The sequence below is a fragment of the Stomoxys calcitrans genome, chromosome 3, assembly GCF_963082655.1.
Source record: "Stomoxys calcitrans chromosome 3, idStoCalc2.1, whole genome shotgun sequence".
Taxonomy (NCBI): domain Eukaryota; kingdom Metazoa; phylum Arthropoda; class Insecta; order Diptera; family Muscidae; genus Stomoxys; species Stomoxys calcitrans.
This window is the reverse complement of record NC_081554.1, coordinates 104,202,825-104,224,669: the sequence shown is the minus strand read 5'-3', so window position 1 is coordinate 104,224,669 and position 21,845 is coordinate 104,202,825. Positions and strand designations below refer to the sequence as shown.

The 21,845-nt window shown below is 37.0% G+C and overlaps 1 protein-coding gene across 3 annotated transcripts in view; it reads right to left on the bottom strand.

Moving 5' to 3' along the window:
- LOC106092744 (uncharacterized) overlaps positions 1–21,845 on the bottom strand; it is a 102,771-nt gene that overhangs the window by 38,424 nt on the left and 42,502 nt on the right. Inside the window, exon 3 of one of the 3 annotated variants that reach the window (XM_059364978.1) lies at positions 11,759–11,812. The exons of the other annotated variants lie outside the window; for them this stretch is intronic. The gene's annotated coding sequence lies outside the window, so the exon portion shown is untranslated. The remainder of the gene's footprint in view (positions 1–11,758; positions 11,813–21,845) is intronic. 3 annotated transcript variants of the gene reach the window in all.

Below are 21,845 nucleotides of genomic sequence, written 5' to 3'. Positions count from 1 at the left end.
CATTGGAAGTACAGAGGCCATCAATAAACCCATATTGGTCATCTGGGACAATATCGGACGCAATTAAAAAGCGTTTGGAAGTAAAGTACGAAGGTCATATCCAAATATGAGGTTACCCAAAGAAACTTCCCAAGACGGATATAAGGGTCGATTGGAAAATTTAAGATTTAAATTAAACGACTTTGGGAGGATATTACTGAATATTACTATTTGATATATTTGGGTCGAAGGGAGCGGAGCGGCCCAGTTTTGGTCACTTCAGTGCTCTCCAAATTTCCGATTATAAGTAACTAAAAGCACGTTTAGATCGGCCAGGCTTTAATTCGATAAAAAAGCAATATTTATAATGCAAGAATTGTATTCGAGAAATCTTTATATATTTCTACATCTATATCATATTACGTTCCGATCTAGACTAAATCGGGCAATGGGGTTTGAGGTGTCAAAAACAACTCACAATTTAAAATATCGTTGATATCGGGTATTAAGAACAATTTGGGCCCATTTATTCTACTTTTAATCGCAGATCGGCAGTTATATTAAAAAATTGTCCGATCTGGATCATATTTAGAATGTGTGTTGATGACCCTAACACAAATCTCTGTTCAAAATCTCACCGAAATCGGATAACAAAAGCGCCTATTATGGGCTCAAGACCTTATATTAGGAGACCGAGCTATACGGCAGCTATATCCAAATATTGTCTTATCTGGACAATATTCCTTCTGGATGTCACGAGGCTTTATACTATTCACTGGTCCAAAATTCAGAGGAATCGGATAATAATCGATATTCGCAACATTCGACAGTTTTAATAATAAATATCGATAGAGTTTCCCATCTCCTATATTTCAAGCAAAAAAGAGAACTAAAAGTCAGGAGATCGATTTATATAGAAGCAATATCAATTCACAGACCAAATAAAAGCATTATTAATAAAATCAGTTGGAAGTCATGAGAGAAATCATTGTATAAAATGTTAACATAATCGGATGAAAATTGCGACCTCTATAGGCTCAATGTATCTTAAAAAATATATTAAGTGTCGCATAGTTTATTTTTGTTTAATTTTGCAAAAAAAATTTAATTTTCCGATAGTATCCACCGGAAAAATATCAATCGATATTCAGTCAAAAAATAAAATATCGATAGTGCCATCGATATTTTGCCAGCTCTACTTCATACCCTAAATCGGAAGATATGTAAAATCATATTTCAATCCAAGACATTAAATTAAAACTTTCTTCTTTAAAGTTTTGATTTTGCCACTTACATCTTTTTGACGGTTAGGGGATGATATGTGCCCATTTGGGGGATCTGGGCTTTGGAAATTTTTAACTCGAGGGGTTTCAAATTTTTTAATAAAAAATTGCCTATTTTGAAGTATATATAGCTCCCATTTAAGTTGATATTTTATAATATATTATTATATAAGAAAACTTATCACAGAGCGCCACCTACATATAAAATCATAATACAGAAATTCTAATACAATAATGTATTTGAAACTGGCCAAATTTTGGCGCCAAATTTTTTATATTCTACAAAACCTGGGCCTACTTGATATTTCCTGTAAGCTTCAGGGCACTATTTCCCAGTTGGCCACAGTGGGCCATTTTGTTTGAAAACTAGAGCATAGGGAAAACTAGCCAAATATTGGCGAAACATTTAATTTGATGTATCTTTATTTGTATTACGATTTAATAATGTTTGTATTAGAATATCATATTTGTCATTTTTGTATTAGACAAAAATTCAAATACATAATTTGTGTTAGGATTTTGGCATTATTGTATTAGAATTTCTGTATGATGGTTTTGTATCTGACATGTAGGTGCCGCTCTGTGGTAAATTTTCTAATACAATATATTTTCACACACATTAACTTTTAACTGAATAATCAGATGTGGCCACTTGTCGCGTGTAAGGTTGTACATTTTGTCACGAATTCAAATCACGCATAAAAATGAAAATCGAACCACAAATGCCTTCGCATATTGCAAAATACGAAGCAGATTGCACAAAAAAACTAAAGTCGAATATCTCCGAAACCAATGAGATATTGTAGACCTCAAGCCCGGACAATCTAGGGCCTTGAAATGAACCAACTTAGGGCGTGGTATGAAAACAATTAAGGGGTTAGGATTTAGTATTTAGAGCGCACAACAAGCCGATTACTGGCTTAGATGTATAACCATAGTGGCTGGGACGTATTAATATCAGCACCCTCTTTTCAACCTTACCTAGTAATATTAAAAAATTTTAATTTTATTTTAAACAATTTCTGCAAGCTAAACTGTTTGAATATTTGTTTATCAAAATACTTATGCCGATGACTGTACATATAATACTTTAGTTATTTTTTCTCCCATCTACATCTTACATTTACCTGCATCTTATATTTACCTACATCTTATATTCATCTGCATACTCCTGCATGTCCTTGCGGAATTAGCTGGGCCTCATCGAGTCTGCGACTATACAGGTTGATATTGGGGCCGATACAAACGAATTGCCTACGGGGATCAACGCTCAATTGAGATGTATCTTTGCGTCCAAACAAAGATTGACAAGATCTGGCCAGGTGCAGCACTGGACTTAGTCAAGAAGGAAGATATTCCTTCTCGACCAATGGCACATGTTCGGATACCAAGGATTCTCTCGGATCCTGAATCCATACTTGGGAGACTAAGGGACAGTAATCCCAATCTTTCAACCGCCGACGAGGCAGATTGGGACAGGAGACATGCAGTATTCGTACTAAACTCAACAAGTCTGATGGAGTTGTGTCCTAGGGATTAAACAAGTTGAAGCTTTAAGTCTATAGGTCTGGCAAATCTGATGATGGCTCAGCAATTGTTGCTGAAAACTTGTCTGAGGAATTATCGACCACTGAGGAATTATCGACCACTGGAAGTTCCGCCACCATGATCGGAACAGGAAAGAAAAGTGTCGAGACGGGACCTGACAAGCCCTGTTTGGGTGGGTCATCCGGCTGGATTGAGTTCAAGGTGTGCGCCAACGGGGAGGGACAGAACTCAAAATATTTTCGACATCAGTAGTTAATGATGCGTCTATGGAAGAATTGTTCACACCGCAAGGGACTGGTGTCCTAAAGAAGAGTGGTTCCAATCTTTTCTTAGCTGCGTAAAGTCCTTGTCCAGGAACCATGGATGTGTAAAGGAATAGTTCGTAGACTAAGAATTCCAGGATTTAAACTAAACTGGGAGTCACAGAGCGTGTATTCCTACAATGAGTAGTCAAAATGAGTTTCTTCTTCTGACGCTAAGCACTGAAGATTCAGTAGTAGCCAGCCTGGAAATTAATAAGTTCCATTACTGTCTGGCCGCCTTCAAGCCTTAAGTTACTTATTGAAGCTGCTTCTGAAGAGAAAAAGAGTCCCATTACTTGATGAATACTCTTGAGATATTGATAGAAACATATCTTAGGGCAAAGATCCCTGGAGATCGTCTGCATCGGCAACAGCATGCATATGGGCAACAGTATGCATATGAAACAGCCCTTCACGACCTAGTCGGCTTCATAGAGGGTTTTCTCGCTGTCAAGGAATATACAATTTCTTGATATTTTCTAAAATGTTAAACCGACGTCAATCATGAAGGAGCTGGAGTTTCTAGGCATCAATAAAATGCATTACGGCAGGCTTGGGATCTGTAGATCTAAAAGGATGGGTCAGTAGGGAACACCTCAAGGAGGTATACTGCATCCTCTACTTTGGAACATAGACATTAACAATATACTATTGTCTCTGAAGAAAAAGGTTTAAAGTGGTTGCGTATGCTGATGAAGTGGCTATTGCGCTTATGGGTAAGTTTCCCAGCACTCTTAGAGAAATATTTCAAAAAGCTATACGTGGCACAGGAAAGTGGTCTACCGAAGGTTGTCTAGGCTTAAACCAGTGCAAGACAAAAGTAGTTCTTTTCAGCTGGAGATACAAGCTCAACAGTGGCACCTGCCTCCTTGGGAGGAAAGAATGTTCCATTTACTGAAAGCGCAAAATAACTGAATGTTTTGCAGAAGAGGAAAATGAACTTCAAATCCAACATTTTGGAAAGGGCAAGAAAGGCAACTAACTCTTACCCTATAAGCCTGCAAGAGAGCCATTGGCAAAAGTTTGAGTTTTAAACTGCGTGTCATGTACTGGGTATATACTGCAGATGTCAGACATATAATGCTATATGGCGTTGTGGTATGGGGAGCTATCTCTTTAGTCATGTGGCGGTTACGGACACTGTGTTATCCTTGAAACAATGTCCGATGTTCCAGGCAGTGTGGATTACACCATGCCGCTTTTTGGTAAAAAGTACTGCACTACTGTTAGCATTCTAAAATAATGTGACCTAATCTAGAACAGACGTATTAGTCATTGTGTCCGTCATGACAGGTTACTGTCTGATCGGAAAACATGATGACAGACTGAAGGTTGCAAGTTACATCAAAGTGCAGCAGAAGCATTTTTTTAACGTTAGGTTGCAGGTTGCAAAAAGGAAAGAAATAGAATTGCACTTACCCTTACGCATAACCGAAAAAATAGACATAGAAACAAAAGTAAAGGAAACCTTAGAAAGACATACACCTACATACACCTAAACACACCGTAGAGCAAGTAGGCAATAAGGAAGTATTTCAACCAAAGTGACAGATTTTTTAAGGACTGCTTCGAGTCTGATTCCAGATTTTGATGGTAGAGTGGAAAATCTTAGGACCTTCACGGACGCTTCATGTCCCATACAGGATACTCATGAAGCAGCATCAGTTTCGCTGGTGAAAACTACATTAGATTCCAAAAAAGCTACGTTAAAAACTGATGAACCTGAATCAAGGTGCCAAGACTGCCAATGATTACACCAAAGAGAAAAAGGAACTAACGAAATCACTCGAATTAGAATATATCTCAGATGGTTTGACGAACAATTTTACAACAAAAAATAGTACACAACATGCTTTTAAGGCCATGACGAAATTTTCTTCCAAAAAAAGAGAGAGTTATAATGGAGGCAGGCACATTCAATACAATAAATGACGCCATTAGCAAATTCGTCAACAGTTGCACCGATGCAACTACAAATAGCAATACTGTATTACACTACAGCCAGAGGGGAAAAGGTCAGAATCGTGGCAATAACAGAAAGAAAATCGAGGACAATATAGAGGTAGGCGAAGATATTTGAACGATAAAAGTCCGCAAACCAGTCTCATAATCGAGGTAGCAATCGCTATAACGGTAATAATAGCCTAAGAAGTAATAACCGAAACGTGCATGGGGCACATTCGGGAAACGGACAAACCCTCTTGAGCGACCAGGAATAGCTATATCATTTTAACCTTACTTTTAGTAATTTTTTAGAGACACAAAATTTTCGATACTGGTGCTGAAATATCAGTAAAACGTGGTTAAATTTAATACGACCAACTTATCGGGCATCGGGAAAGGGATCATAAAATCTCTAGGACCACTAAAGGTAATTCTAAAACTAAACAATTTTATTGTGCCTCATAAAAATCGTTCCGCAAAATTTTCGCATGCAATGTGATGGAATACTTGGTATGGTTTTTATGAGAAAATATAATTGTTTATTAGATTTTAAAAATGTAAATGACAGTTTTGCTTTAATATCTACTAATTTCCATAGTAGTATACAAATTTCATTGATACATATGAATAAAGAAAAAACTCTTATTTTTTGCTTGATCTGAAGTCAGACAAACACGTTTAGTAACCAGTGAAAATTGGTATTAGTGTCAAATCAAGAAATTCAACCAGGCATATTTATAACCGGTACATTAGTAGAAAGCGAAGAATTATCAGTACCAATAAAGATGATACTACGAGAAACAACCAAGCCATCAAATTTAAATCTTTAGATAGCTTTGATATCGTTGCAGTAGGTTGACAAGAAAAAACAAAGGACAAAAGAGGAATTAGCAAAACTAAAATTTCTTCATCGTTTCCAAAAAGGACTTACAAATCTCTGTGCTGAATTCAGCGATATTTTCCGTATTGAAAGTGAACCTATCACTAAAAATATTTTCTACAAACAAAAATTTAGACTGAGTGACGAAACCCCAACATATATAAAAAAATTACTGGACAAAGTCACATAAGCGGAAAATAGATAAACAAGTATTGAAGTTAATCAGGCATAAGATAGTGGAGTCATTTATTTGTCGCTTTACGATTTTTGCTTTAAATTCCTTCACGTTTTGACGATTTTTTTTACTTTAAAGTTCACATGATTATTAGTCCATTAACGCCTGACCCTCGATTCCCTTGTACGATTTTGATGAATCTCATAAATTCATTATTTAGGGCATTTATATTAAAGTAGACATTTTTTATATAAATTTTTATCATCGGGTATTGTCCGGCTGCAGACCATAGGGTAACCAAAAAACCCATTTTCTGCCTAACTTTTAAAAAAGGAGATTTTTTCTAATTGTGGTAGAAACAGATTACCCTATGGTCTGCGGCCGGACATTAACCGATTGTATGAATTATTTCAAGACCAAATAAATTTAGGGCAAAACATTTTTGAAAAATATTTAAAAATAATTCTTTTTATTTTATAAGCCACTATGTTTTTACAACAAACAAATCATTTTAATCATATTTTATGACCATTTACCGAAGAAAAATTAATTTTAATGAATTTGACATAAAATCGCTCCTTCTGTCAAAAGTAGTAGGCTTATCGCCATAAATTTATTTTTTTTAATATAAAGCCCATCAACTGCAACAATACACTTAAACGGTTTCCAGAAACCTCACTACAAGAATTTTGAAAATAATTATGTTCGATTTTTTTGGATAATAAAACTTGTCGACATTCGATTAACCAATTGTTTTCCAAAACGTGACCTTATATGACAAAAAAAAAGTTTTTTTAACAAGTTTCATTCATCTACTTTACGCCAATTCCTAACTCGAGCTAGAATGTTTTAAGATAGCTTTATTCTTCGATATTTTCTACCCATTTGTATGTAATGGGTCAAGGTAATCAGGTTGATATTGGAAAACAGTGTTACGTTTTTGCTAAATGTAGTACTACATATCTCGGTTTTTTGCCAAAAATTCACCTCTTTTTAAGATGTATAATTATTTTTTCTTTGTCAGTCCTGAATTCATCCTTTATATTAATAGAATAAGTTCTGTGAAAAAAAAATCGAGGTTTCAATAAAATTTAATGTATAGAGTTTCTGTAGCGTACAATTCTGAAAGTTTGCCTCTAGTAAAAATTGAGGCCACCGTAGCGCAGAGGTTCGCTCGTCCGCCTATGACGTTGAACGCTTGGGTTTGAATCCTGACGAGAACATCACGAAAATTTTCAGCAGGGGTTAACCCCTCCTAATGCTGGCGACATTTGGAAGGTACCGTTCGGACTCGGCTATAAAAAGGAGGCCCATATCATTGAGCTTAAAAAAACTTGAATCGGACAGCACTCATTGATATGTGAGAATTTTGCCCCTGTTCCTTAATGGAATGTTTATAGGCAAATTTGCGTTTGCAAATTTCAATTAAATTTTGTCTTTGCAGTAATTTTTTAAATTTTTTATTAAAGATTTCATTGAAATTTTGCATTTAATTCATAAAATGTAAGAACAATTTTGTCTCTAGAGAAGATTTTACGTTTAAGAAAAATTTAATTGAAATTTGGTCTCTGAATAATAAATTTTCATATATTTGTGGTTTGATTGAAAGTAATACTAAATAAAATCCAAAACCAACTTTATTTAAACTTTTTACTTAACAGAGGTCTTTTACCCAATGATAATTGGGAAATCCATATGAAAAAGAAAAATTTTAGGTGTGACGATTTTATGACGTTTTTATACCCACCACCAAAGGATGGGGGTATATTCATTTTGTCATTCCGTTTGCAACGCATCGAAATATCCATTTCCCATCCTATAAAGTATTTATATTCTTGTTCAGCGTAAAAATCTAAGAGATCTAGCCATGTCCGTCCGTCGGTCTGTTGAAATCACGCTACAGCCTTTAAAGTCATTAGAGATATTAAGCTGAAATCTTGCACAGATTCTGTTTTTGTCCATAAGCAGGTTAAGTTCGAAGATGGGCTATATCAGACAATATCTTGATATAGCCCCCATATAGACCGATCCGTCGATTTAGGGTCTTAGGCCCATAAAAGCCACATTTATTACACGGTTTTGCTGAAATTTGAGACAGTGAGTTGTGTTACGTCGACTATCTTCTTCAATTTGGCCAAGATCGGTCCAGGTCTTAGGCCCATAGAAGGCACATTTATTTCCCAATTTCGCCGAAATTTGGGAGTGAGTTGTGTTAGGCCCTTCAACATTCTTCTTAAATTTAGCTCAGATCGGTCCAGATTTGGATATAGATGCCATATAGAACGGTCTCTCGATATAAAGCTTTTGGCCCATAAAAGGCGCATTTATTGTCCGCTTTCTCCGAAATTTGGGACAGTGAGTTGCGTTAGGCCCTTCGACACCCTTCTTCAGTTTGACCCAGATCGATTCAGATTTGGATATAGCTGCCATATAGACCGATCTATCGCTTTAATGTTTTGGCCCCATAAAAGGCACTTTTTTAATTCGATTTCGCTCAAATTTGACACAGTAACTTATGTTAGGCTTTTCACATCCGTGTGGTATATGGTTCAAATCGGTCTATATTTGACCAATATTTTGTTCTACAAAATTGAACAATGACTTGTACTTATTAGACCTCTCAATATCCGTGTCGAATTTGGTCCAAATCGGACCATATTTCGATAAAGCTGCTATGGGGGCATATTTTGTTCTACAAAATTGAACAATGACTTGTACTTATTAGACCTCTCAATATCCGTGTCGAATTTGGTCCAAATCGGACCATATTTCGATAAAGCTGCTATGGGGGCATCAATTATGCATTTTTCACCAGATTATGACAAAAGGTGGTTTACATATATCCCCGAGGTGGTGGGTATCCAAAGTTTGAAGATTTTTTCCCAATTTTGACGGTATTTCACAAAAAGACCTGGCAGCATTGCTAATAGTAATAGACTATGTATGTATAGCCAAGTAAATAAGAAGTTGATAGCGGACAAGTGCCCACTGTCAAGAATAGGTGAAATTCTTGACCAACTCGATAGAGCGAAATAACTCTCATGTCTTGATCTTATGACTGGATTGCACCAAATTGAAAAAGAAGAAAAATCCCGAACAAAAAATTATTTTCAACCAGGAATGGTTCATATCATAGCACCAAATTCTTTTTACCGCATGATAACTCTTGCATTTTCTGTTTTTACATATGTTCAAAATTTTGAAAGATGTTTTTCAGTTATGCAGACGCTACAATTTGAAATTAAATTTTGAAAAATTTTAATTTTTTATGCATGAAGTTACGTTTTTGTTGATGCTGATAGCGTTAAACGTTTCGTTGCATTAAAACTTTTTCGTAAGTCTCTCGTCACTTAACTAGATTAAGCAAGAAGAATGTCCCGTTTGTTTGGACATCCCTAGACCCTAAGTCTACGGAAGAACATTTTTAGTAAGATCAGATTACAGACCACTAGTATATTTATTTTCTATGCGAAACCCAAGCTTCAAACTAGCTCTACCATTACACCTGGCGGACAGGGTTGTCGAGCATGGGTAATGTGGTATTTATATCATAGAGGCGTTTTCGCAATAAATACGATATAAGTACAAAATATCAACGTATGACCCTTGAAGCCTTCACACCTAATATGGCCGATAAGTTATTCTAACAAAATGACGAAACGTATCCCATCGTGGTTGGTGTGTATGGTGTCTCTAGCTTTCCTTTTCCATTGCAAAAAATATCCGATCATTGAGCTCGTCTCGAAAGAGAAGCAAACGAAAATCGTAAAATTTAAATGATCTTCGCCCTAATAGGCAAAAAAACCTGGAAAAGATCGAATTAGGTTATACTGGAAAGAATAATATTTTAATTTAATTTAATGGAAATCTCGATTTAGGTCAGTCTTTCCAAAGGCTTGATTCAGAAGCCGGGTTACATGGAAGCACACGTTTAAGGTAATCACAAAACGTGTTACATGGAATCACACGTTTAAGATTATCACAAAACGAGCCGATTTTCGAATCTGTCTCGTTACACGAACTTAAAGAAATGGTCCCGGCCGGGCCGAATCTTTGGGAAAATGTATACAAAATAAATTTAGTTGAAGGGCATAATTTATTCTACATACCAAACTTCTGTCAAACCAACAAAAATTAAAGCTTCTAGGAACCGTACAAAGATAATCGAGGGTCCGGTAAATATTGGAGATATAGAAGGTTATAGACCGATTGTGACCGTACTTGGCACAGTTGTTGAAAGTCATAACAGAACACTTCATGCTCAATTTCAGCCTAAACGGACAAAATTTGCGGCTTGTTAAGGTTCAAGAAGTCAAATCAGGAGATCGGTTAATGTGGGAGCTATATCAGGTAATGGACCGATTTTAACCGCACCAAGCACAGTTGTTGGAACTAATAACAGAGCACTACATGCAAAATGTCAGCCAAATCGGACAAAAATTAGGACTTTCCAGGGACTCAAGAAGTAAAATCTGGAGATCGGTTTATATGGGAGCTATATCTAAATCTGAACCGATATGGCCCATTTGCAATCCCCAACGATCTACATCGATATTAAGTATCTGTGTAAAATTTCAAGCGACTAGCTTTACGCGTTCGACCTCTATCGTGATTTCGAAAGACGGACATGGCTAAATCGATTTAGAACGACAAGACGATCAAGAATATATATATTTATAGGTCTTAGAAGAATATTTCAAGGTGTTACAAACGAATGACTAGATTAGTATACCCCTATTCTATGGTGGTGGGTATAACAATAGGTCCAGAATAGATAAAATCCTAAATAAATAAAATGACCTGATCTACTATGTTCTGACCGAAGGTGTCCACAAGGCGATTACGCGCACCCTGCTAATTTAAGAAGAAAGATATGAGACTATACGAAAAAGTGAAGGAAATGCCAAATATCGAGGACGATTATATATAATGGCGGCACGATATGGCTGTGAGCACCACACAGGCTGGAATATTGAGGTCCGATCTGTGTGGTGTCCATTTCTGTCAAGAGAAGCTTATCTGCGAGTTACCGAGCTCGTCCACAGGTTGCGGAAAGTGGAATGCTCCATACGGATTAGCCTCAATGGCAGTAGCGGACAATCATCGGTATCGAACGGAGAGTCTCAGTGAGAGGCCGGGCGGCACCGGCTCTTGCACAAATACTAAGTGCTTATGATACTCGTAAGCAATGAGGGAATGTCCTACTGAATGAAATCAGCAAGTTTTTTTGCTTCAAAATCTATTATCTAAAAAAAGTAATTATGAAAAAATTTCGCTAAAAGCGAATATAGTACCACGCTTAACAGCCTTATTACCGAACTGGTATTGGTTTTAATACCAATCTGTTATTGGTTTTTGCACTAGACCGTGGATTATTCCACCCCATAATGAACCAAAAAAACTATTGAAAATAAGTTCTATTATTTTTGTTAGTGACTACTGTTGTTCTATAAACTCTTACGTGATTCTTGCGGGTTGTTAGGGTCAATATGTTTCAAAATGCAAATAAAACAATTTAATTCCATACTTTTCTCGGTGTTTCGTCGGCTTTTTTCCGATCTTTTCAAGAGTTTATTTCGTGAAATCTATTAACATGAGACGCATTTAAAATATCTTGTTGTTTTGTTACTTTTATAGTTTTACTTACATATGTTTAAATTTGCATTATTCTCTTAATTTATTACTGGACATCACGACACATCTATAATAAAAAAATTTAAAATATTACAGCGAAAAATTAAAAACTAATATTATAGAACTATGTTTATCCTCTAAACTATTGCAACGGAATACTGTAGCTTTGTATTATCTTTGTCCTCTTTCGTGGTCATCGACGTCTCTATCCTCTGTTGTATACGTAAACTTTAAAGAGTATACTTCTTATTCATTCCTCTTTCTCTCTCTGTTAAGAATTCTGACAGCTTTAAAGTCAATGTTGTGTCCCGTCTATTTAATGTGTTGTGATAAAGCTGTGCTTTGAACTATTTCTATTTTCACCTCTTTCGAGTATTTGCACAGGTTTTTACGCACTCAAATTGTATTAAAACATTTTATTTATTTGTATAACATATATTTTATAATGGCGTCAATATTTTAAGTACAAAGCACTTCTGGCGCGATGACAAAAATACAAATGTGACTCCGTCAATTCTTAATAGCCTCCTTTGTCTGGTATTGAATTGATCCCAAATGGTATTAAAAATCTTTGCCAATAGCGCGAATAAAATAATACAAGCAGACCGAGAAAGCGATCCGGTGCGCGACGAAGGAGACAGAGGAGTAGTACGGGCAGAGCAATCTGGCGAAAGTGCCAGGTGCTGCAGGGGATGAAACTAACATTCCAGGCATTTCTACGGAAGTTGGAAAAAGAATCAGATCTTCAAGAGAATAACACTGCTAAAATGCTGAAGAAGAAAAAGCTCCTCGCCTTCAAGTACTGTAGGAAAACAAAGCCATCCATTCCGAGACTCCAAACAGGGCCCTTGGGAGGTAGACAAAGTCGGAACCTGAGTCTTCATAGAGGACTGTGACTTCTAAACTGAGACCACAGCCATCACGGAAAGGGAAGATGGTCGCTAATAATGGTAAAAAGCCGCCCTCTTACGCCAGAGTGGCAAGAAAGCACAACAGAGATGAGCTGACTTATGCAGTCATCAATATCGGCTGTGCATCCGGTAGGATTCCACCAGATCAAGTGGAGGATCTGGTTAACTGACGGATTTTCGAACATGTGTGGAACTCTGTGATGAGCTGTGAGTATAGAGGGGACATCCTTACGCTGCGTTTTGCGTCGGCGGAATGTATTGATACCGTCAAACAGCTCGTCAGAGGTATCCACGCTCCCTGAGAGGGCGCAAAGCTCGACCTGGTGAGAAAGATGGATATTCCCCAGCTCACAAAAGCAACGGTCTTCATAAAGGGATGGGCCAGTAAATTTGCGACGGAACGCATGTTGGGATTCTTGGGCAAGCAAAACCAAGGTTTGGTCGCATTGAAGTGGGAGGTCTTCCACAGGGAGCAGGGTAAGAGTCATATTGCCCTTATTCAGGAGCCATGGACGACCTGAAATAAAGTTTCTGTACTGAACCATATCAACTACCAATTATTCTATGCTAACACTTGTACTCGACCAAGGACCTTTGTTATTTATCATATAAGTTTAATTTATATATTTTCCCCATAGTTGTCAACGTTGGATGCAACAGTGGTGAGACAGGCAGACTTTGGAGCATTTCTGGCTTCAGTTTATGTGCCTTTTGACACTCTGAAACCGCCACACACGTCGGAGCTGCAACGGCTAGCTAGGAGAGCAAAACAGACAGGAAACGAGGTACTGATAGGGTGCGATGCGAACTCTAACCACATTAAGCGGGGCCAAGCCCTGGCAGAGTTCTTGAATACTAACGACCTTATGACACTTTATATGACTTTGTTAATAGGATTAGGAAGGAGGTATTAGATGTGACAATATGTTCGGAAATCTAATCGATGAGTTTCAGAATTGGAGGGTCCCCATGGAACACTCTTTCTCTGATGATCGCCATATTAGGATTAGAATAGAATAGGGCCAGCGCCGAATCCGATAAGCTTCCGGAATAAGTTGAAAACCATCTGGACAAAATTCGGAAGGCTACACTGAAGAAGACTTGGGCAAGATAATTTAGATTATCCAAGAATAGAAGACATTGACGAAAATGTCATCAGGATAACGAATTCACGGCGACACCGGAATCTAAGAATAATGACGTTGATCGAATCTTTATAATTACGGAATTTATGGTGAAGGAATCCTTGAGAAGCTTCAAAATAATCAAGTCACCCGGACCTAATGGAATATTTCCGGCGGTACAACAAAAAGAGAAAGACTATCTCGCCCCACCTGGCCAATATTTTCACAGCGTGCCTAGGACTTGCATATACTCCGAAAACCTAGCAGGAGGCACGGGTGGTGTTTATATCCAAGCCCGGCAAGGCAAGTTATGCGACATGAAAGGCCTACAGACCCTTTCTACTCAAAACCATGGAACGTATTGTGGACACCATGATAAAGACTAGGACATTCAGCGAGCTGCTGAAATACAAACACTGCACTGCACGAAATTGTGCATAAAATAGAAGAATTCTTCGATGCCAAAACGTACACCCTGGCGGTATGCATTGACATCGAGGCGGCTTTTAACAATTTGCGGACCGACACACTGATCCAATCCTTAAACCAGAACCGGGAGGACCCGGTTCTTATTGACTGGATAAACCATATGCTAAGGAACAGGTGGACAAATTGTGTGTCCCATGGCATAAATATAAGGGAGAAAGTGGCACAAGGCACGCCACAGGGGAGCATTTTATCGCCACTCCTATGGGTGACCACCATAAATGACCTATTACGGATGCTGACTGAGTAGAGATTTAAACCCGTCTACTATGCAGACGATATTATAATACTTCTTAAGGGCTAGGATCCGAACCAGCTATGCAGTAGGGCCGAAAGGTTCTTGCATATGGCACATGATTGGGCTAGACCCAGAAGTCTCAATGTTAACCCAGAAAAGACTGAAATATGCCTGTTCACGAGGAAGACGAAGGTGGGCCAATTTGACGCACCACGTTTATTCAATAAAACGATTTCGATATCTGACAAGTTCAAATACTTAGGAGTGATCTTCGATAGGAAACTTAATTGGAAATGTCACATTTAGGAGCGTACTGAAAAGGCTCAAAGATATTGGGCACTATGTAAGGCCGTAGGCTCGAAATGGGGCCTAAATCCGAGGATAGTCCACTGGCTCTACAGGAGCGTGATTAGACAATACTTACTTACGCCTAATTAGTTTGGTGGACTGCTATGGAGAAAAAGTGCAACACAAGGACCACACAACGGGTTCAGAGAACATGTTGTCTTGGCATAGGCAAAGCGATGAGGACCAAGCCCACTAGGGCACTGGAGACTATTCTAGATATCCGACCAATTGACATGCAGATTAAGTGTGAGAAAGACTTAAGGCGATGGGAGAATGGAATTGGAGCAGCTCATACCATCGAGGTATAATCGAGGCGACGATAGGAAACCTGGAAGGAAGGGAAGAGGTTTCCGATCGGATCCCTGAGATGAACCTTAAAGTCGAGTGCGAGGCACTGATGCCATCGGCACAGTCTTAGATTGACGGAACCTAGTATTACCATCTGGAAGATCATGTTACACGAATGTGCTAGGGAACAAAGTGGGCCTAAGGGTCTTCATTGAGAACCCAGGGACTGCGATCTGTTTTAGAGTGCCTGTCCATAATACGGTCCTGCAGGCGGAGATCCGGGCGATTACGGAATGCGTGAAGTGGTGTGGTGCTAACGCAAGAACGTCGAGTGTGAACATTTTTACAGACAGTAAAATTGCCATAAGTGCAATAATAGCAAGGAGGGTAAGGTCGCGAACAGTCTTGCTGTCTAAGGAGATCAACGCCCTCTCTGAGGATGGCAAAATCTGCATTGTTTGGGTGCCGGGCCAGTTAAGGTAGCGGGCGACGAATGCGCATGCAACATTGTGGAACAGCATGGGACGGTCGGTAGGACGGCGAAAATCTTATGGGGAGATCCAGATCGTGAGAAGACAAGACTATTACTGAAAGGAAGTAAGAAGGAGGTCAATATAGCTATTAGTATCATAACGGGACACATAGGACTACGAACTCACTTATATAAAATCGGTGCGGCAAGTGAAAGCAAGTGTAGGGCATGCGGGGAAGATGGTGAGACATTGGGCAATTCCTTTGTCATAACCCGGCTTTCGCGTCTAACAGATACCGGCACTTAGGTGGAGACACAATACCAGGCATGGACCAATTTAGGGAAGTGGTATTGAAAACACTTGAGGATTAAGCACGGAATTCCTAACTTAAAATTTGTCTTTTTAGTGGTTACTTTATACGATTACTGGCTTAGGTGTATGTCCATAGTGGCATTGGGGAGATTTATATGTGCACCGTCTTTTCAACCTAACCTAACCTCAATGGGTTTTAAAGTTGTATTTTCATCACTACAACACTGTTTTGTTGCTTATGTGTGGAATGTCGGATCAAATAAAACATCGTTTAAAGATCTTAGAAAAAATCACATCTGTGCTATCAAGCATTTGACATTTAGATTTATTGCAAAAGTAAAACAAAAATATAAACTTTACTCAGCTGTTCGCATGACCTCTCCTTAAGTGCATACTGCTACCTGGATTAATATGTATGTCTTGAGTGGTACTGAGTTCTATTAGGAAAATAGTAGCGACATGCGCCAATACAAATTTCAATTCAAATAATTGCTGAGTAAATTTTTTTTCTCGCGAAGTGCACTATCTGAAAACGAGTTTCCATAATATTCAGTTGTGTGTGTGCACACAACGAAAAGCGGCTCGAACTAGTTATATAGTAGCATGCGCAAAGCACTAATTTTCACAGATAGTGTATTCGACTTTTTGTTGTTGGGCAACTGCACTTACCTGTATCGATTTATCTTAGCATCAGTCAACTCTGTTTCAATGATATTGTCTCTATTGTGTGTTTGACTTTTGTTTGCGTCCTGGCAAAGAATAAAGTCCATCGGATTTCGCAATAATTTAACAGGATTTTCGATGCCAATAAAGTCAGCACTAGCCCTATGATCCTTAATCATACATGGTCACCAACACAAAGTTTGCTGTGCCTGCGAACATGGAAAAAACGAACACAAGCACACATCGGTTGACGCATTGTTGTTATTCTACACAGCTACTGCACTTAATTGATCGTTCTGGTTGTACTGTCACTCATACAAATACAATGTAGTATTTTCAACTATGTTAGTGCACCCATCACTGTCCTGGTCAAAAGATCGGTCCATATGGGGGCTATATTAAGATATGGACAGATTTGATGAAGACAATTTTCGACACGGGAACTTCATTGTGCCTTAATTCCCTCATATCGTGTAATAAGTGCGGTTTTTATGGGTCTAAGACCTTAAATCGGGGGATCGGTCTATATGAGGGATGTGTTAAGTTATAGGCCGCTTTAAACCATATTCAGTACGGATATTCGATGTCTTAACAGAAATCCTTGTGCCAAATTTCAGACAAATCGGGTAATAAGTGCCGTTGTTATGGGTCTAAGACCCTAAATTGGCAGATCGGGGCTATAAGAATATAAAGTCCATTTTCAAAATTGACCTGCCTATGCAGGAAAAAAGTTTGTGCAAAGTTTCAACTCAATATAATTTTTATGTTACGTTTTGCACTATTAAAACACTTAATTCATATTGTTTATATCCAAGTGATTAATAAATAAAACATAAACATTTTCTAGTATCGCAGAATAATCGAGAAGACGGATAGGAAACTTGGAAAGATAGGGGAGATTTCAGGTCGGATACCTGAGAAAACACACTGTACATTAAGAGAGAAAGACGTCTTTTTATTTGCTCTGTTTTTTAATTTCATATTATCAGTTTATCCTAAAATTTATCACTACATATTGGCAACGGTATAAAACTTTGTCCATCGTGTAATACTAAAGATCAATGTTTTCTGGATACATCTGTTTTCCGTGGTAAAATAAAAAAAAAAATATTTGTACGACATAGCCGGCATTTTTAAACAAAGCATTGTTTATTTTCTAAAAAACCAACCTTACAACAAATACACACTCAATCAAGCATCTCTTCTCAACAAAATTAAGATCAAAATAAAAATGTCAAATCAGGGCGAGAATGAGAACCACAACCAAGTACGATCTGTAATTAATGCAACAAACCACAAGATACACGGTGAAATCATGGAGAAACTAACGGCATCAGTCAAAAGGGGGAAAGAGGATCAACGTATGTTGGACAGTACGCCAAAAACACCAAAGTTATTAACTTCCGCTTTACCAACATGCATAGAACGTCTGCAACTAATAAAAACCATGTTGAAAGAAAGCGAGGAGAGTTTTCTCAAATATCAACAAGAGAGTCGACGAATTTGCGGCCAAGCTGGTAAGCATGCAAGATTGTCAAATGCAAGTTGTAGAAGCAATAAAAACGCTATGTGAAAAAATTTGTGTTAGAGACCGAATTCATGCGATCTGCGTGTTAACGGCATCCCTTATAATTAATCCGAGAATTTGTACACTGTGTTCGATAGTATCTGCAACGCTTTAAATATACCTACTCCTCAGTATAAAGGCATTTACGAATGCAAAGTAAAAATAAGCAACTAAAGGATACTACAATTGTTATTCAAATGCTTACACCTTATTTAAAAAATAATTTCCTCAGGGCGTTGTCGCAATTTAAAAGAAACGCCAAAAGTCCCTTATTCCTGCAACATATTGGCTTTTCATCAGATCACCCAATACAAATTAAAACAAAATATGATTGCATCCACATAATCATACCGAGATTTAATTTATGTGAAACCCACAACAAATGGAGAACCTTTATTAATCGAAAGCCTTTCTAACTTGCAGAATTTTTTTCGATCAATCTCTCAACCACAATCTGTTCATACTTTATACTGAAACAAATATTTTTACTATTATTTATAAATACATTATTTTTGTTAATATTGTCATTGCTAAAATGTGTAAAAATAAGCAACTAAAGGATACCACAATTGTCATTCAAATGCTTGCCCTTATTTAAAAAATAATTTCCTCAGGGCGTTGTCGCAGTTTTAAAGAAACGCCAATAGTCCCTTACTCCAACGACATTTTGGCTTTTCATCAGATCACCCAATACAAATTAAAACAAAATATGATTGCATCCACATATTCATACCGAGATTTAATTTATGTGAAACCCACAACAAATGGAGCAAAAATTGACGAATTTCGATATATATTTGAAACGTCAGGAGTTGTGAGGTCTCACAAGTCTTGTTTCTGTATAATGGTTAGTATTCCACTGTGCCAGGAAATACTGTAATTTTTTGGTAGTTCACATTATTTCAAATATTTTATTTGTTTTTGGCTGTTTGTGTAGTTGCTTTTGAAAACATTTCATTCTAAGAAAATTTTCTAGTACGGCAGAGCGAATTGTCGGAAAATTTTATTTATTAAAAAAAGAAAAAGAAAATAGATTGGAAATTGGCTACAACTTTTTTGATTTTGTTTTCGTGTGACTCAATCGTTTCGGATTGGTGTTTTTCTTCATAGCTGTGAATGGATTATTTATCGTGAAAAAACCATCGATTTGAAAAAGACATACAAGGACTCATTGGCTGTGGAAGAAAATCCCAAATTATTAGTGTTACCACTAATTATTTGACACAATATGCAAAAATTGCATAACGGATGCTGTTTTTATTATAAGTGACATGCATCGTTTCTAAGGACTTTCATTCAAGTTAAGGTATAATTGCAATATATCCCTGTATAAATGGAAACCACCAATTCAACGCATTGGGAAAACCCTAGATTTTTGAGATTAAATGACGTTTTCGAATTTTGAGCTGTGCAAAAATCTAAGCTGATTGATATAAAATTACTTTTAAGCCAAAATCATCAACATTGCAGCATCGACCAAAGGCCTTTGAGAATATTTTTATCACTCTCAAAGGTAAAATTTTTTTTTGCATCTTATAAATTGATTTAACCCATTAATGTTATTACATACACATCGTTTTGTTATACATCACATCTATATATTTCAAGAAAAGGTTTTTGACCCCTCATCAATATTTACAAGAGCCTATATTTTTGTACAATACTACACTGAGACAAATGTTAACATACAATTAATTTCACTTTTACTATCTAAAATTTTTAACATTAATTAATTATATATACTTATAACTTATCATATACTTACATATACCACTTATAAGAATTTTGTTAGAAAACATATTTTTCCCACCATTTTATTATTTTTTTTTTTGGTCACTAATGTATGTGATATATTTGTTTAATTAAACTTGAATTAGTAGATATGAATTGCTAAGCAGTTTTAAATAATTTCCGCGAAAATGAAATAGTCTGGTCATAGATTATGTGGGCTGACAGATTTAAATGATAGTCGGCAAGGTAGGGCGGGACAAGGCTATTGAGGAAGAAAAAATTCCGACTTAATTTCTTCATCCGTACCTAACTACATTTCGGTTATATAAAATGATCATCATTAACTCTTTTTTTAATAGCTACCTACAACTTATTTGTTTTTTTAATTGGCTAAGGTTTGTCTCTTTTAGCAAGAACATCCTCCAATGCCCTGAGCATGGCCGAGACAATAGGTAAGAAAACGTGGGAAAGAGACAGAATCTGTTTGATGAGGGTCATTACAGAGTCGACATGTGTCCGAAACTTTCGAAACGAAAAATGTTCCTTAGGACGTGGAGTCGCTATCTATGTTAGGAACAACATCCCGTGTAAGGTTGTTCGAAAACCAGACACGAATGAGAAAGTAGAGTCAATATTTGTGGAAGCAATTGCAAATTTACATAAGTTGCTTCTTGGATGTATTTATAGACCAAAGCACTTACATAATATGTCCGTGAATTATGATGAAATTGTACTTGGTGGTGATCTGAATTCGAATCTTTTCCGAGAATTTACACTTATAGACTCTTTAAACGCAATGGGTATGCAATCCGTGAATACAAGCACCCCAACGCATTTCACTGCAAACACTAATAGTCAAATATGGACAAAGTTTTGATCTATCATCAACTTTGCACACCATGCTTCTCAAAACACGAACTTATTTTCTTAGCGTATAATGCTGAACCACCACAAGAAGAAGAACCAACGAAATATTATAATTTTAAGAAAATGTGTTACAAGAGAGTTTTGTGCAAGAAGTCGAAAATATAATTCTTGGTTTAACCCAGCTATAAAAGAATTAATAAACAAAAGAGATATTGCATTCAAAAGATGGAAAATATTTAAGATGCCTTAGTTCCGATCACTGAGGCCTGAGGTCAACAAGGCGATACAGAGAAGCAAAAGAATCTACTATGCCAACAAATTTCAAAATGCTACAAATACAAAAAAGCAGTGGAAAACTTCTACAGGAAATAGGAATCGGTGAAAAAACATCACTAATAAAATTTGGGGATCCTGATATAGTTAATGAAGCTTTCATAAAAGCGCCACATAACTTAAATGCCCAAAGCTCATCATCTACCATCACCAACATAGATAGTCCAATGCTGCCCATATCGAATGTATTTCCAATGTACTTTTTATTTGAATTCTCATGCGAACACGCCAGTGATGTAGCAAAATGTTGCCTGTCTATAAAATCTGATGCTGTAGGATTTGACACCATAAACCCAAAATATATCAAAATTATAATAAAATTTATACTGCCATTCGTAACACATATTTTTAATACAATTTTGACAACGAATCAATATCCAAGAAGCTAGAAATATGCTAAAGTCATTCCAATCCCCAAAACTGCAAACGAATATCGACCCATATGAATCCTACATTTCCTGTCAAAAGCTTTTGAAAGAGTTATTCATCATCAGATATATGAATATTTAAATGAACCAAAACTTCTTTCAAATAGACAGTCTGGTTTTCGATCAAAGCACAGCTGTATAATTATTTATTTTGTATGTATATAAATGAACTGCTAACCAGACTGACACATTCAAATATCCAAATCTATGCAGACGATGTACAAATCTATATGAATTGCTCAAAGACAGAACTATGTCATGGAATAGAGAAGCTAAACACCGACTTAAGAAATATCAACATGTGGGCTATGGAAAACAAACTGCATATAAT